Source organism: Cinclus cinclus, chromosome 1, assembly GCF_963662255.1.
Source record: "Cinclus cinclus chromosome 1, bCinCin1.1, whole genome shotgun sequence".
Classification (NCBI taxonomy): Eukaryota; Metazoa; Chordata; class Aves; order Passeriformes; family Cinclidae; genus Cinclus; species Cinclus cinclus.
In genome coordinates, this window is record NC_085046.1 from 141881972 (window position 1) to 141899519 (window position 17548).

Here is a 17548-nt window from a genome sequence, read left to right on the forward strand (position 1 = left end):
AAATAAAAACAAAAATTAAGAAAAAGTTCGGATTTGCTGCAACCAAGCCAAACTAAGCATTTTGTAGTATAACTACAAAGTGCTGCAAAGTTTGTCAGAAAAATCCTCAGGAATTTTAGATTTCAAAGTTAGTTCAGAGGCTTAGTTCAGAGTTTTTTCAACCTCATTACCTGCTTATTAATAAGTATTGACCAATATTCTTGCCTGAGGTGGTGGGGGCAGCAGTGATTCTGCCTCTTGCTGCTGGAGATGCTTTCTGCCCTCTTGATCTGTCAGCCCCTGGTGGGATTTGGGATTGCTCTTGCACCTCTGCTTGGTGCCTTCATCTGTGTTCTGGGGAAAGGCAGGATGGTGGATGGCCCACGGGAATTTCTGACATGCTTTTGTTCCTGTACTGGCTTACAGGGATTTTCTGCCAGGGGTATTTTGCCTGTTGAAGTCAGGGTCTTCTGCATCTACTTTCAGGTCTTTCACATCTACAAGTACTGCTGGAAACTTGGTTCTCAGCAGGTCATATATTTAGGAAATTACTATTCCTACAATGTCTGATCACAGGCATTTAAAGTTTCCAAAGATCATGTCCACTATGCACTCTTAGGACCTTAGCTTGCTTGTCAAGAAAAGAACATTGAGAGGAAAATAATTGTGTGTCGGTGTACAGAAAACATGTTCCTAACACTGTACCTTTAACATCCTGAAGGCAAGCATATTAGTCTTAGTTTAAAAGAACACTTAGACCTGCTGTCCTTAAAGCTGGCAGAGCATATACTCCCTAATCAATAGAGAGCTCTCCTGAAGGCCAGATGGAAATCAGTCACAAATCAAAGGATGCAGGTAATGAATAAAGAGCTCATTATCCTTTAACACTTGTTTATTCAATGGCTTAATGTCATATGCAACAGGGAAAGCATCAGAAATTAAGGCCATTCTACTCCTCCTTAAGATAACCAGAAGAAAAATTGTACTAATGACTCTCCTTATGTCCCTATGGTAAATTCCAGTAAATTTCCTGGTGTAAATCTTTATTCAGAAAGACTTAAGGACTCCTCAACAAATTCTTTAGACCTGGGAAAAGGATTCTGCTCTGCCTACATGGGGGTTTAATTTGTGGAAAGATAGCCTGGCTGCTGCAAGTCCTGGACATCAGGCTTGCCCCAGCTGTCAGTGGCACCCACCTCACCTCCTTCCAACAGTCAGAATTGATTTGGCTTTTTTATTCACCCTTCCCTTCATCTCCTTTTTATTTTGGAACCTTATATGATGTTCCTGATTCCCCATGTACATTCACACAGCTGTGACTTGTCTTCACTTCCCCATTCCTGCTCCATCAGGCATATTCATTAACAATGAAACAATTCATCCTGGGATGTAAACCATCAGCCTTAAACACAAGACTGACAGTAGTAAAAGGGTAGGTTTGGGCTCCCTCACCCCCTACAGTATCTTCTCCATCAGTGAAGCACCAGAAATGCTACCAGATCTCTCTCCCCACAAGGGGGGCTCTCTGCAGGATAACCCCACAGATGTGCAGGATAACCCCACAGATGTGGAGACTCCTCCCACTAGGAGGGCTCCAACTCTTCCTTAGGGAGCTGTGATCAACCTCCAGTTTTAGGACAGCTTTAAGTATAACAGAAAGAATAATGGCTTTAACTAAGGCACAGATGGACCCTCATAGTGCTATTCAAGTGAAGGTGCCATGGTGGCATCCCTCACCATGCTGCTGGGGCAAGAGGTCCTCTGTGGGATGCTGGAATTGTGGCAAAGAGCAAAGAGATTGCGTTTTCCTGGACTAATCAGGTGCCTCTATTTCTTCATTCCTGGGGAAGTGGAGTGGAAGGGTGTAGAAAACTGTCTTGCTCAAACAGAGAGGGGGCAGCATGTACAATTGCTCTGAGCCCCTATCTCAAATGGCAGAGAGGGTCCCTCATCCACTCCTGGAAAAGCCTCTGCTTTCTACCCATCTTGTGATGTCTCACGGCCCATTCACAGAACCCTGCCACTCAGCACATCTCAGAGCCTCTGTCCTGTACTGCAGTAACTTTCATCAGGAAACTTCACTTTGCTACCTACCAGCTACAGCCTCATCTCCTCACCCTGTATGGGCTATGCCCAGTGTCTGAACAGACATATGGGTTTATCCCATGGAAAACCTTCAGTGACCTTCCACACCAGCAGTGGGAAGAGGCAGCTGCAGAACTACTGTGGTTTCTGTGTCACTACAGGGATGGGCTGCAGGGATAATTGTCTTTGTATTGTCCAAGTGTGCAACACTGCACAGTCAGTTTGTCCTCCAAAACACTGAGATTCCTATTAGACAGAGTCTGCAAATCACTCTCTTCTACTGACCTGGAATGTAACTGCAGCAAACATGGGAAATCGCCTTCCTATTTCAAATTCACTTTGAGACCCTCTTTTAGTACACTGGCCCCTTGAAGGGTAAAAGCTGGGGCACAAATTGCAGAGGAAAGCAAAGTCCATTATTATACTAGACAGCCAAAAGCTGCAGTGCTTTTTGCCAATCACACAAGGTTCTCACGACTGTCTCTGGATGCTGCATCACCACTTCACCCTCAGGTTGTTCATGCCTCCTTTGGCACTGTGCCACACTCAGGCATGAGCTCAGCAAGCCATTGCTCACACAGTGCACTCTCATAAAACACAGAGCACCCACTCTGCTGCATATTCAGCCAGGGCTCTTCTAAGCCACTCTTTGGACTGTTCCCTTTCTAGCCTCACCTTATGGTAGGGAAAGTAAGCCAGTGGAAATTCTGCTCAGGGTCTCTGCGTTCTCCATTTGTAAAGTCTTTTTTCATTTCCAGGTCTTTGAAGAGCTCTAGAGGCAATTATACAGGTCTCTCACTCTGTTTCCAATGCCTTCTGCATCAGAAGAATTTGCCTTTAAAATAGGCTTAGTAACTGCCAGCTTTCCTGCATTCCTTTATCCCTAAGATTATTTTCCTCAGAGACCTTACTTACCAGTTCCCCAAGTCTGCTGAAGTCTACTTTTTTTGGAGTCATTATCCATATTCAGCTGGTCTAGCTTTTTCCCTTGGAATAATGAACTTTATCATTTAATGCCTGCTTTCATCCAAATAACTACCCAATCTTTATATTGTCAGGCTGTTCTCTACTAGTCAGAAACAGATTTAAGGTAGCTGTTCCCTTGCACATCTCCTCACACTTTATGAAACAGCATCATCTTCACCACATTCAGGAACATAATAGATCATCTATATCTAGCTGTGTTGTTCTTGGTGGAGGTGTCATAGCAATTATCACATCTTACTACTGAGTGTCATACTGGTGTCTCTTCCTGTTTCTTGGGGGGAAAAAAATAGCCACTTCCTGTCCCAGTGAGTTGATCAGTAATAAAAATCTCTGATTATTGTCCCTGGTTTTCTTCCTTTACCAGAAATGTTCAAATGATCTCTCTCCTGTTCTTTCCCAAACACTAGGGGTTGGTTCTCAGTGCCTCCCTTGTCCTCAGTCATACCTCCTGGACTAATCTTCCATACCATTCCTCAGCTCCTATGGTGTGCCCCACAAGACTGCCATTCTGGTTGTAGTTCTGCCTCCATATTATACAACATATTACATTTCTTCAATTATTTTCTTTTAGGGATGAAATGGATAAAGTTTATTGGATTAAATTACGTAAAAATTTTTGGTAAGACATAGAATCACAGAATAACCTGCATCAGAAGGGGCCCACAAAGATCACTGAGTCCCGCTCCTGAAAGGATGTAGGAAGGGCATGGTCTCCAAAAATTGCATGTGAGGATAATGCAAAACGCAATCAAAAAAAAGCAACCAAACAAACAAAAGCCAAACAAAACCAAACAACAACAACAACAAAACCAACCAACCAAACAAAAAACCCCAACACCCTTAGTTTTGGCATGTAGGTTGCTGGAAAGCTGGAAATCCTGCATTGCAACAGGTAAACAAAGAGGCTGCATAATTTCTTGGATGGACCCACACATACAGGTTTCTCCTGGGTTAACATCAACATGACAGTGGAATCCCCTTGTATATTAGAGAGAAGGAGCAAGCTAAAGGGCTGCAGCACCTCACTGACTATATGAAGAAAACCTCATTTTTCCAAACACACTTTTTCCCATGAAAGGGAAGAATGAAAGCTAACAGATGCTTTCTTTATGAAAACTCTATTTCCTTAGTGTTTCTTTTCAGAAGTCAAGCATGCAATTCCTTCTGGCCAGACAGACCTTTCACATTCAGTATAAATCTCCTGCATCTCTTGGAAGAGGATTTGGAAGCCTTCCTGGCAGGGAAAATATCTACAGCAGTTCTCACTGGATTAAAATCACTTCTATTTTCCACTTCAATACATTAAGGTGATCTTCACAGTTTGTACCTTCTACAGGTTTTCTAGATGCCACTGCTTTCATGGCTTTTTAGAGAAGCTCACTTTTCCTGTGAGCATTTTTGGCCCTGTGTCTTTAGATATATTTGATCTTCCTCTACTGTGCTCCACCCCAGAAATGGTTTTGTTGAGCATGAAGTACTTGATCTCTTAGGATAAAAGGTGCAATTTGAATGCAAAACACTCTGAAAGCTTCCCACTTCTAATAGTTTTGCTTTCCCACGCTGGAAAATATCTCGGATGTTCATTTTAATTTTTATTTTGTTTCCACTTTTGTGGTCCTTACTAAGGTGAGGAACGCATATCATCTGGGTGAGGGGAAGAGCTATCTGAGACTCTATTCAGACTCCCATGTGCCAGATAACTTCTGGTTTGAGTAATGGTGCCAACCAAATTCCAAATTCAGAATTAACCTGGCCTTAGAGGGCCATCCGAACATTGTGGTGTGTAGGGCTAGAAGTGTCTGCACATTGACTAGTCCAACCCCTTAACATCAGGAAAAATTACCCCTCTCTCTGACTATTGTTTCCATCTGTTTTCAGATTATAACCAAAATAGCCAAGTCCATATTCACAGCACTCTGCCTTTTGCACATGTTGCTTGAGTTTGCTACAGACATTTGGTACTTTGGTACGACTTAGCAAATACCAAGACAAACCACTCAGAGTGCAGCAAGAACCATACCATCTTGGAGTTTAGAAATGGTATTCTCCAAATTAGTGCACCCACCAAAGTCACTCTGAACTATGCACATCTCGCTCACTCCCCCCTCCCATGTGGCAGGCTTGAGAGGAGACTTGGGAGATACAAAAGGTATAGATCATGAGTTAAGGCAAGAATAATTTACTGGAAAGAGCAATGAAATAAGAAAATAAACTGTAAAAACAATACTGTTGTGTACAAGAAATTAATTATTCACTTTTGGGTTGTCACCCTCAACAACACCCAACCACTCACTTGTCAGGCTACCCCAAACACAAAGGCACACATTCCCACATTCCTGGAATATGATGTGATGTGGTACAGAATAACCCAGGTTTCCTGGTTACTCCCTCTTCCTGGCTACTGCAAAAATTGATCCTGTACTGAGTGGAACCAGGACAGGCTGGCATTGCCACCCTCAAGGAGGCATGGCAGCAGACATGCCAGACTGTCATTTGGAAAGGAGCCTTGCAGATGCCCAGCAATTGAAACAGCCATCATGAAACAGGTCTGCTACCACAGGGGCACTGACAGGATCCTCCTGTGCAGCCCCAAACCGTGTTGGCCTGCCAGCAGAGACACATACACCAGCTTCTCACCAAGCATGGCCATGCCCAGCACTCACTGTCCCTGTGCCTGCATGGGGCTCGCCCAGCCCCCTCTGCTCAGGAGCATTCTCAGAAGCCAGGTTTTGGATTCTGTCTTGGATTGCTTGGTGTGTAATGATCTTTAATCACAACGAGTCAAAGCCACTCAGATTATTTCATTTGCCTGCCTGTAGCTCCACAGTAAAATCCATATGTTATCATCGTCATTTTCTCATTTTGTTCCGTTGCAAGAGTCTCAGATGGGGCTGGGTTCTCTGGGCTTTGATGTGTGTTTTTTTTAACTGCATGAGAACTATATTTAGTTTCAGTTCACTTGCAGTGTCAGGCTTCCCTGTCGTGGCCCTCTGCCTTTACCTTGGCAGTGTTACAAGATCCAATTATGGCTTAAAAATCTGGCTGAGGAGAAGCAAAACTGCTGGCTTTTTCTTCATTACTAAACAAGGACCTTCTGTTGTCCACAACACGTGCCTGACGTGAAACCATTTAGGGGGCCCTTGAAGAGGCAGTTCTGGTGCTGTCCTGCCTTCATGATCTCTTGAAGTCCTCAAAGTCTTAGAGACTTTCCTGCTATAAAAGCCCATAAAGCCTTTGGTGTAAAAACAGAGCTCATTCCCCTTTGCTGATCTCTTCTTTCACTTCCAGTCTGACCTGTCAGACAGAAATCCTACTTCACTTAAAAAAAAAAAAAAGGATGGAAGTGGGAACATTCATATGAAGCCAAATGACCTATTACAGACACATCCACTTACCCTATGGGCTGAATTGTAGTACTCTGCCTTAAAGCCAACACAATGAATCGACATTTCTTGGGGAATAAGGAGGGGATTTTATTCCCTTGGTTTTCCAGTACCATTTACAGTAGCTTTTATGTTACTCTGGTTAACAGTCAGCTTCTGGCTAACACATATTCGATTCACCCACAAAACAAAACCTTTTCTGACACTGGATATGAAGAATATGTTTGTTTTAAAGTGACTGTCTTGTTAATATGTTTCATTGAATTATACACCCTATAAAGAAATATTGTCCCATTATTAATATATACTATAGCAATATCCAAGAAAAACTTCTGGAGGAAATAATACAGTGAAAAGCCAGCTCTGTCTGCACTTTACTTTTTTTTTTTTTCTTGAGCAATGCTTTTATGTTTCCTTGAACATAAAGGAGATATTGTCAGCTGATGATTTTACAAATTTTATTTTCCAGGTCTAAAGAAAAACAACAGAATTTGTGCTACTTTCTCCTCTAAAATGGGTTTGGGGTGCTTTAAGTTATGACTATATTTCTCTGGTTGAAATCCACTACCAATGTCTTGCAATAGAAGCTTTTGTTGTTCATTTGACACATAATTGTCATGGAAGAAGCTCTCAAGTGACCTTGACCTCTAATGATATTACAAAGTCGCACATTAAGAGCCCTGTTTAGGACCAAGAACAAGTCAAGATCCTGATGTCCTCCTCAAGGTGACTGTCCCCAAGTCACCCCCACCAAGGAGGTTAGAGCAGCATTCCCTGGTCACTTCACCATCAGAGGACACGGGGACACTGGGAATATCAGGATCCCCTCCCAGCTCACCCAGGCCTGGCTTACATGCAGAAATCGCCAGCCCTTAATGCTTAAATTTGTTGATGAGCACTTTATGCTGATTTAGCTTAATTTGGGAACAAACTCAATTAAACTGAATCAATGTTAGATACTAAAGGGGTTGTACTGACTAAACTAAATTAATTTAGAAACCTATTTAGTTAAATTGTAACAATTTGTGTGTGCAGACAGACCTCCATTTAGCATACACTGTCATTTACTTCATTTGAAAGAATAAAACCCCTTGCAGAAGACACCTCTTTCTACATTTGCATAAAGCACTGTGTCTCAAGGGCTTACACGTATAGGCTTATATGTGCACACATCTGCACATAATTTCTTACAGACTCCTCCCTCAGTCAAATTTTCCCACATTTTGCCTAATATCCAGCAAAGTGACTCAGCCCAAGTCCTTGACATTTTAAAAAAATATATGTGGTTAAATTTATGTTTATGCTCACGAACACTGAGTGGTTTTGAGTTGCACCGCACAAATAAGGCATCAGAAGCCTGGGGAAGAGGAGACTGAGGGAAGATCTCAGCTGTCTACAGCTTCCTCATGGGGGAAAGGGGAGGGACAGGCACTGATCTCTTCTCTATGGTGACCAGTGAAAGGATCCCAGGGAAGGGCACGAAGATGCCTCAGGAGAAGTTTAAGTTGGATATTAGGAAAAGTGTTGGACAACACTCTTAGGCACATAGGGTGGTTCTTGGGGCTGTCTTGAGCAGAGCCAGAAGTTGGATTTGATCATCTTTATGGTTCTCTTCAAATTAAGGATATTCTGTAATTCTATGCCTCTGTGATCTCCAGAAGACTTATTTCCCCTTCTTTTACATCTCTTTTCCTCCAGCACAGCTAAAGGCATATGCACACCATAACAGGCCTGTGGAGGCTGTGATCTCTCAGTTGCTCTGCTCTATGATGGAGGATGACCCAGTGGACACAAGGCAGGACAGGGACATCAGCCCTCTCATCACCTCAGGACAGGACAAGGAACAGCCAAGGACCAACATGCTTTGATTAGTCTTTGCTGTACTGGCTTCCAGTGCCACTTTATGTCCATTATCTATTTGAGATGGGGTCAGGATCTACTCTCCACCTCTTCCCAGCCTCTGGTTACAGGTGAGGATAAGGAACAAGAGTGTGTTCCCACTTCCATCAGAGGGGGTTGGTGGGGAAGAGGATGAGCAGCATCCTGTCAGCCCTAGCAGCATTTCAAGGTAGATCTGGGAGCTGACAAGTTCAGCAAGTGCATTTCTATTGTCACGAAACCACAAGAAACCCAGCTCTCTTTCTGCATTGGACATTCACATGAAAGCAGCAGATCTCAGGTCTCTTTTAAATGGATTAATTTTTTCCTCCCTGCCATGCCTATGCCAAATACAAAGAGCATTGCAGAACCCATCTACCTGTACTATGAAGTCACAGCAGTTTCCTGAGGCAGAAAATTCTTCTGGTGGCCTAGTGGTCAATACATCATCCTTTCATCTTCCTCAAAAGATCTCTCCCTAAAAGAAATTCTAACCAAATAGGTTTAAATATAAGTCCCAGAATTTCTTTTTTTCCCTGTTTTATAGCACTGGGAAACTAAAATATGACATTGGAAACACAGTCCAGGCTCTCTTTGTATTCTGCTGAAACAGAAGTCTGGGCAAGCATCCCTCCATTGCTCATGCTGCCTCCCATGTTGCACCCACACACTTTGATATGGCTGGGTGCTAATAAAATTGCAGTTTGCAGAAGCAATATCCCTGTCCCTTTCTCTGTGATTTCGGCTTCCCAAGGATTAAAGTGGTTTCTATGAAGGAACCTCAGTGCATAGCGCAACACCAAAGCTTAGTAAGGACAGAAACTTCCTTTGTTGTGCAAAGTTATGACAGGAAATAACACTGGGTTGGACTGATAAGCCTTTCACATTCACCTGTTGCATATCAAATGTTTGGGAAAGGTGTGTAGCAGGCCATTCGAAGTCAGCTATTCACTGCCAAGGCTTTATAGCAGCTTTGTGGATGGTAGGCTTCTGGATGCAAATAAATTTATATCTCTTCCACAAAGAAAGTTTGAAAAGTGTATTGATAATGCCTCTATAACATGACTGCCTGACTGGCATTAGTATTACAACTGCTTCCATTGCTGCCAAAAACAAGCCTATGATGAAACAAACACCACTTTGTTTTTAATACCGTGGCAGTTCTGTGTTGAAATATTTTTTCAGATTGCCAGACACCAGCACTTGTGATCAGATCCTGTTGGATCACAGAGGTTTCTAAGTTGCCCGTCAGTGTTTACATAGTGTGAGCGTCTGTTGTATTTCATATGGGATTAAGTATAATCAAAATTCATGTTACCCTTTGCAAGCTAGCATCTGAGGAAGGCATGCATATTTCAGCTAATTAATTAACAAGATGAATGTGTTAACGTGAGCCTCTTGAGACTCAGGTTAATAACCCACTAAGGGTCGTATTTGCAAGCAGCAAAGCTTCTGTGGCTATATAGTGAGCCATAAACTATGGGTGAGGCCATTTTCTTTTCCAGTCCTGACTATCTAGATTCAAGAGGTTGTTGTGACTCTGCTTTCACAGAAGGGTGAGGTTTGTGGGGGTTTTTTTTGCCTTGTTTTTGTTCCTAACTCTCTGTGTAACTCATTAAAACCCTCTGAATGTCACTGATCGCAGTGTGAGGAAACACAAGGTTCTCTTTTTCCACCCACCCACAGGAGGCAGAGAGGCTGTGTTGCCTTCATTATCTAAGGCTTTCCTAGTGTTTCTATGACTGAGACTTAAATTAATTTGTAAGCATCATATCAGCCAAACCCATGTCACTGCAAAGAAACAGTAAAATGATGCACTGTGCAGAGCCATTTCCTTTGTAGAGGCCTATTGCCAGCTGAAGACCAACCCTGTTGGAGGTCACTTTCCCACCCCTGCTGCAGCGAGTCTGTGAGCACATTAACCTACAGAAATGGGAACAGTCTGGCCTGTTGTTTGGTGAAGATCTCTCCCCACATCTCCTACAAGATAAGCTGTGGAAGTGGGAACAAGCTGAGAAGAAGAAACCCACCTTAGCATTCCTGGACCCACTTCCCAGATGGGCGTACTGAACCTAAACCCAAAAGTTAGGTTCAGCTACAAAATTCAGATAAGAAGCTGAGAACTGCTGCATCACATCTCCATGCTCCCTGTTCTATAGAACATTTTACAGATCTTCAAGATTTTGTAAAGCCCCTGCTAGCCAAAATTTTGTGTGTCTCTAGAGGCAAGCTGGTGAAAGCCAAGCATGAGATCACAGCAGACTCCACTCTGCTTTCCTTCACACAGCCCACAATATGAACACATGGAAAAAAGCCAAGCCCTTCTGCAAAAAGTAAGGAGCCTGCACATCCTTTCTAACACATTTTAATTACAAAAGTGGCGCAAAATAAATCCTGAAAGGGCAACATGCAGCTGACAGAGATGGGGAGCTGGCTTTCCTTGGCAGTGCTAGGTTAGCAGTTGGACTCAATGACCTTGGAGGTCTTTTCCAGCCTTGATGATAGTTCCATTACTTTATTATCCTGCCCCCATGTTCTGGGGGTGTCTGTCACAGGAGAGGTACACAGAGCCATGGGCCCCCACAGAGCCCACCCCCCCACAGCAGCCAGAGGGTGAGGGGAGGCCAGAGCAGCTGGGAGAAGGGTGTCAGGACCTATGGAAGGAATGTGGTTCATCAGCTTTCTTTAAGGAAGAGAAAAGCTGTAAAACTGAAGAAATAGAAAATCTTGGATGGGGACTGCAGTGCTGCCCTCCTTTCCCCAAAGAGCATGGTGGACACAGAAGTGAGCCATGAGTTCAAGCCACATCCCACTTTGGACTGATGGGTTTGAGGTTACAGCTGCACCAGCAGTTTGTCCTGCACTGGGGCTGGAAGGGCCAGGCGTGTTCCCCACTGGGCTGGCTCATGGGCAGTGATCTCGGGCAGGGATCAGTGAAACTCTCTGCTGAAGGAATCTCACGGCTCCACACCAGCTGGGACTGCCTTATCACCACCTCCCTCTGCGGAAATCCTCCAGGCTCGCACACACCCTGGCTGTGTGGGAGATGGGGTGTTTGGGATGTCAAGTTTCTCAGGCTTCTCACTCTTCCAGTCCAGGTCTTTCTACCAGAAAGTCCTCATTATTTGGGGAAGTTGCAAATCCATGGTGTAACCTCTTCAATGACAACACAGGGGGAGGGAACAGCCTCTAATAAAACAGGAAGCTCCAACATATAATCTGAGGTGTTCATTTCAATTAGGGATGAGCTTCATTACTCCTCAAGTTTTATAGCTACTGTAGTTCTAAGCTCCTATGAAGGGTGAGACTACACAGGAGATGTCTGAAAAGTCTGACAGAAAGAGTAGGTGCAATTGCACAATACTTTCACCAATGAAGTGCCTAGGGTCAGGGTTTATTTGAACAGGTTTCTGGCTACATCCAAGACATTTATGGATCTTGCCCTGAGGAACAGAGTGGTGTTAAAACGTCACTGAACACATCTTTCCCACAGCATTTAATTCATTCTTAGTCTTGTTTGGAGTTGGTGAGTTAATGGCCTAATCACTGGTAACAAAATGTCCCAGTTTAAGCACCAAGGAGAGTGGGAAATCATGCTGCTCATCACTGCTGAGCTGGCATTTCTGTGTATAAATGGGATCATGTCAGGTTACAAAGACATGCCTGAGTTGAAAATAGAGGAAAAATCAGAGCTTAGTCCTCTCATTTACCTGCGCTTGAGCTAGAAGAGCAAAGATGTTTATCTGCCACTCAGTGGCACACAGATAGACACCTGCCCTGCCAAGTGTGCTGCACGGATCATGGATAACTCCCCATTCCTCTCTAGGAGAGTGGGGAGTCTGACAATGAAAGGCACAGGTAAGCAAACAATTCAAATATTGTAATTAAATCCCATGTTTACCATTCCTCCCTTTCAGGCTCATCATAACTTGCAGGACAGTTCGTATTTGCAATTCACTGGGCCAGCTGTCTGCCAAGCCACTCTCACCTGGCATGGGGAGAGGACCCAGGCCAGACCCAGCAATAGATGCATGTCCTCATCCCACCAGAATCCCATCAGACCTCAAAGAAGCAGGCACTGTTGAGGCACTCCTCCAATGAAGCATGCTCAAGAGCTTTAACCAAACAACTTCATGTGGTTCCAAATGCAGATTGTATTTCCAGCTGTGGCTGGAGAAGCTACAAACTCCCGGCTAGTTTCTCAAAGGGCTGCATTTAGTGATCTCTACCTCACTGAACACCTTAATAAGTTGCTGGGCAACCAGAACCCCTAGTAGGGGGTCATCAGCCCATCATCAGTCTATTCCCATATCCTGAAGTTGTCACCCCTTCAGATCTAGCAGTGGAACTGTACAAGAATTGCTCCCTACAGCTCCCAGGGTTGCTTCATTTGCTCACATCTGTAGACATGTGCTGTCTTTTATCTCTGCCCCAACTGCACAGTCCAGTCCTTTCCTTCACCAGTTCTAGCTCACCTTATCCTTCTGGAGAGCTGAGTCAGCTCATTCAGTTAGCAAAAGGTTCATGTATGTATATGATCAGCACCTGAGTCTAGCACAAGAGGAGCAGCAGGAGTGTCTGGCCACGTTAGTGGTGAAAGTGGGTCTGTCTTCACTTGGGGAGTGTAATTTGGTGTTATCACTCTCAACAACCCACTGGTATAGACCAACCTTAAACCACACCTTCCAAAAACACACCATTCAGAAAAACAGTTAATCAATGAATAAATAAATAAATAAATAAATAAATGTAGCTTACATTATTAAGTTCAAACATCCTTCCCATTTGGAAATGAGGGAAGCTTAGGGTAGGAAGGGACCACATAAGCAGTTATTTCAGGAGGTATAGGGATAAGAGTACCCAGAGTAGTAAGGAGAATCAGGTCAAGCAGGCAGGGAGGATAACTTCTTACTCTGGCTCAATTCTATCTGGTATAACATGTCTGATCACAGCTTGAGACCACAAATGAAGAGCTAGAGGTATGACATTACCTACTCCACACATCAGTCATCACTCTGCTGCAAGAACACCTCTGAGAAGCCATTATAACCATGCTGCAGCTGTGGTTTTGTAGGTTTGAATTTGTGATTGCAGGCTTAGCATTCACTCTGAAAGTGGCCTCTTGTATCTAATTTCAAACAGTGCCCTGCCTAACAGTCACAAGCGAGGTGCCAGCCAAAGGTACGCAGTGAGGCTATTGTTAGAGGGGAGAACAAGGGGTGCTGCAAAGAAAAGACCTTGGCAGCCCCAGTGGAGGGCTACAGAGGCACACAAGGGCATACACAGGCTGCAAATAATCACACTTACTACAGCAGCCCAGTTTCACTGAGCTGCCACTGTGCTGGCAGAGGCTTTACAAACAAGTCAGATCTTTGCCACGCTTGCAAGTCAGCACAGAAAGTATGCTCCTCTTTCTACTATATTTTTCCACTTGTTGCCATGATGCGTAAGAATCTCAGATTTGCACCACCAACAGACTAAAGGATGGTACAAGGACAGTTTCTACCTCCTCTGCCTATCAGTTAATTAGCACACAGGAATGTGCTGTCAATAAAGGGGTTTCTTCCTTTTGACTGGGCTGTCAAAAGGAGGTTCTGAGCATAGGTTTCTTATCTGAAATAAACTAGAAAGTAGAGCCACAGGTGCCCTATGTTACAGCGTACCTGTTTGTGATGGAGGAATAGAGGACTATCTCTGCTTCCCTTGAATTTCCAGACACATGACTGATAAAGAAGGCCACAACAAAGAAGATTTCCACCTATTTCATAGCTGGCTGTGAAAAGTGAGCACCATGCTAATGGCCAGTATAGCTTTAATGGAACAAGGTTCCAAAGATCCCAACTGCTTTTAGAAGGAACCAAGCATGTGATTCAATAGCTCTGGCAAAACTCCAGGCACATAATTTCCATCTGACCCTCGACTATCTTAGTGTCATCAGTTTGATAAGAGCTGTCTTGAAATGCCACAGAAGAATGTGTGAAAGCTGCTTTCTTTCAACCGGGAAATAAAACATTTTTGTGACTAATGATGGCATTTTGCAAATAAATAAATAAATGTACCACCACCCTTTATCGAGACACATGTGTGTCCTGCTTGCTGTCATTAATAGAATTCTGTGCACCCATGAAAGACTTCCCGCACAGATTTGATTCCTTGACAAGAGCCTAAATGTAACATAAACTCTGTGCAGATATAGGGCTCACCATTTGTAAAGCTGCCTGAAAGGGCAGTGCATCATACTACATAGTCTAATTCTGGTTGTTCTTTCCATCAGTGCACTCATGTTAATGCTACTGGAGTTAAATCACTGTGAATATGTTCAACTTTTTTTTTACCTAGTTGAACCTGATCAACAGACTTGAGTGTCCACCACTGAACTTAATGGACATTTTTATTCTTCCAAAATATGCAAGATGTACCCAGTTATAGATGTGTATACATGTTGTTGAGCTCTAACCCCAGCCAGCAACTAAGTACTGCATAGCCACACACTATTTCCTACCCCTTCCTCCCACCCCCAGTGAGACAGGGAGGAGAATCTGAAAAGTAAAATCCATGTGTTGAGATGAGAACAGTTTAATAAATGAAATAAAGTTGTCTATAAAAATAATAATGAAAATCATGATGATAATAATAATAATAATAATAATAATAATAGTAATTGTAAATAAAAGCACAAAGAGAGAGGAATAAAATCCAAGAAAGGCAAGTGATGTAGGGTAAAATTGCTCTTTACCCACTGACTGATGTTCAGCCCTATCCCAAGCAGTGATCAGCCCCTCCTGACCACTTCCCCCATTTTATACATGGAGCATGACATTCTAGTGTGTGGAATATCCCTCTGGCCCGTTCAGGTCATTTGTCCTGGCCATACTCCCTCCTGGTTTCAGGTGCACCTCCTTCACTGGCAGAGCCCAGTACACTGAGCTCAGGGTCAGTCCTTGGCTCAGGGTATGCACTGCTTAGCAGCAACTGAAACATCAGCATATTATCAGCTTTATTCTTATACAAGACCCAAAACACAGCAGCTACTAAGAATAAAATCATCTCTATCCCAGCTGAAACCAGGACACGTGCCATGAAATGTAAGGCTGGTTATTATCAAGGTAACATCTACAGGTTTTGTGCCCCAAAGTCCTCTTAAGCTGTGTAAGGCACAACCAAGACCCAGTTCCTACACTGAACAGCTAATGTAATATTAATTTTAAATGGACAGAGGACAGTTTCATCATATATAGAAAATACCAAGAGACAATTAAACAAATAGTGGTCTGAGGGATAGGAGACCTAGCTCATCAGCTGTTTAACGCTCCCATGATGAACAAACCCAAAGAAATTAATGTTTTCAGAGGGCTAATTGTCCCACCCTACGCATGGTGAGTACATCCTCAAGTAAGTAAAGTCATTCATAAGTCAGTCAAACATAGGAGCTATGGTGCTTAGTGGCAAGTGTCACCTGCTAAGTCAGAGAAAATCCAGGTGAGCATGGCCAGACCTCCAAGAAGAGCTACAGCTGCACAAACAGTTGACCAGGTGGAGCCTGCAGATCTCTGCAGAAGGATTATGCAATCTTGCTGCAAATGTTTTGGAAACACTGTTCATTCTTTTTTTCTGTTCACTCAGCAGGGATTACAGGCATAGTAACTTCATCTATCATTTGCACAAGGAGATAAGAGCAAGGAAGGTGTAGGGCAGATCAAGCATCTCTCCTTTCCCTGTTCTCACACTTCCTCCACTGCAAATTTAAAAGGTGTACAGTACAGCTAATGTGAGCACCTCTTATCTAGTTAATATGAGCTAGGAGAATGTTGAACTAGTTTATTGCTTCCTGCAGCTGTACCACCTGAAGCTCTGATCTATCTCATCAAATATCATAAATGGCTGTAACAATGGACAGACATGGTCCTGCCTTGCATAAAGGCACCTCTAGAGTACATAAAACAAGCATGGGGATCTCTGTAGTTGGGGGCCACCATAGATGGAGGCATTTTACCTCTGCCTTTCACAAGTCACAAGATCAAACATCCAACAAGGACATTGGGCTCAGATGCTGGGTTTCATTAAAAGAAGCATGCTCAGCAGCTTGAGGGATGTGTTTCTCCCTCCCACTTTGCACTTGTGAGACCCCATCTGGACTACTGTGGCCACCTCTGGGGTCTCCAGCATAAGAAGAACTTGAAGCAGTTGAAATGAACCCACAGGAGTCCACACAGGTGATCAGAGCCCTGGAACACCTCTCCTAAAGAGTCTGGGAGAGCTGGGGCTGTTCAGCCTGGAGGAGAGAAGGTTACAGGGAATACCCATTGCAGACTTCCTAAAGGAGGCTACAAGAGAACTGGAGACAATGTGTAATGATAAGACAAGGGGGAAAGGCTTCACACTGAAAGAGGGAAGATTTAGATTAGGTATAAGAAAGAAATTCCTTCCTTGGAATGAGAGTGGTGATGTATTGGAACAGGCTGACCAGAGAAGCTGGGGATGCTTCATCCCTGGAAATGTTCAAGGCCAGGGTGAATGAGGCTTGGAGCAACCTGTTCTACTGGAAGGTGCCCCTGCCCATGGCAGGGGAGCTGGAAATGAGATTATTTTTAAGATTCCTTCCAAGCCAAACCGTTCTATGATTCTATGATATAGGCAGACTGATCATTACAAAAATGTTTTAGTCAGTTTGGCCCATATATCACTGACCAAGGTAGGGAAGATTTTCACATTTATTAAAGGAAATTTTTGTAGAAACACATAACAGGCCTTTGAGTGTCTTCACCTGTCCTGAAAAATATTCAATTCTTCCTAGTTGGATAAAGAGGAGACCTGCAATGTACATTAGGACCCTAACTTTATCTAACTTTCAGTTATCTAATTAAGCAATTCCTAAATTCACTATATAGTGAAGGAAGAGAAGGGTTCTAGAGGGAGATGCTGCTAACCAAACTTTTCCACTTGGTTTTGTCTCCTGATGTAATTTGATTAAACTAACATCTTCCCCAGTCTCTGAGATATGAGGGAACTTTGCCTTGGAGAAGGTGACTCTGTTCATCTTGAATTTCCAATTTGTGAGAGTGTGAATTCTAGTAAAAGACACTGCAATCCATAATGTTATATGCAACACAAGTGTAAATTATTAGAAATGCAAAATGTGCTTAGTTGTCTTATTGCGTATTGGAAAAATTCTAAACCTTCCATAGTGATGATAAAAAAAGCACACAGTGAACAGCATTTTCAAAAAACCCAGCTGT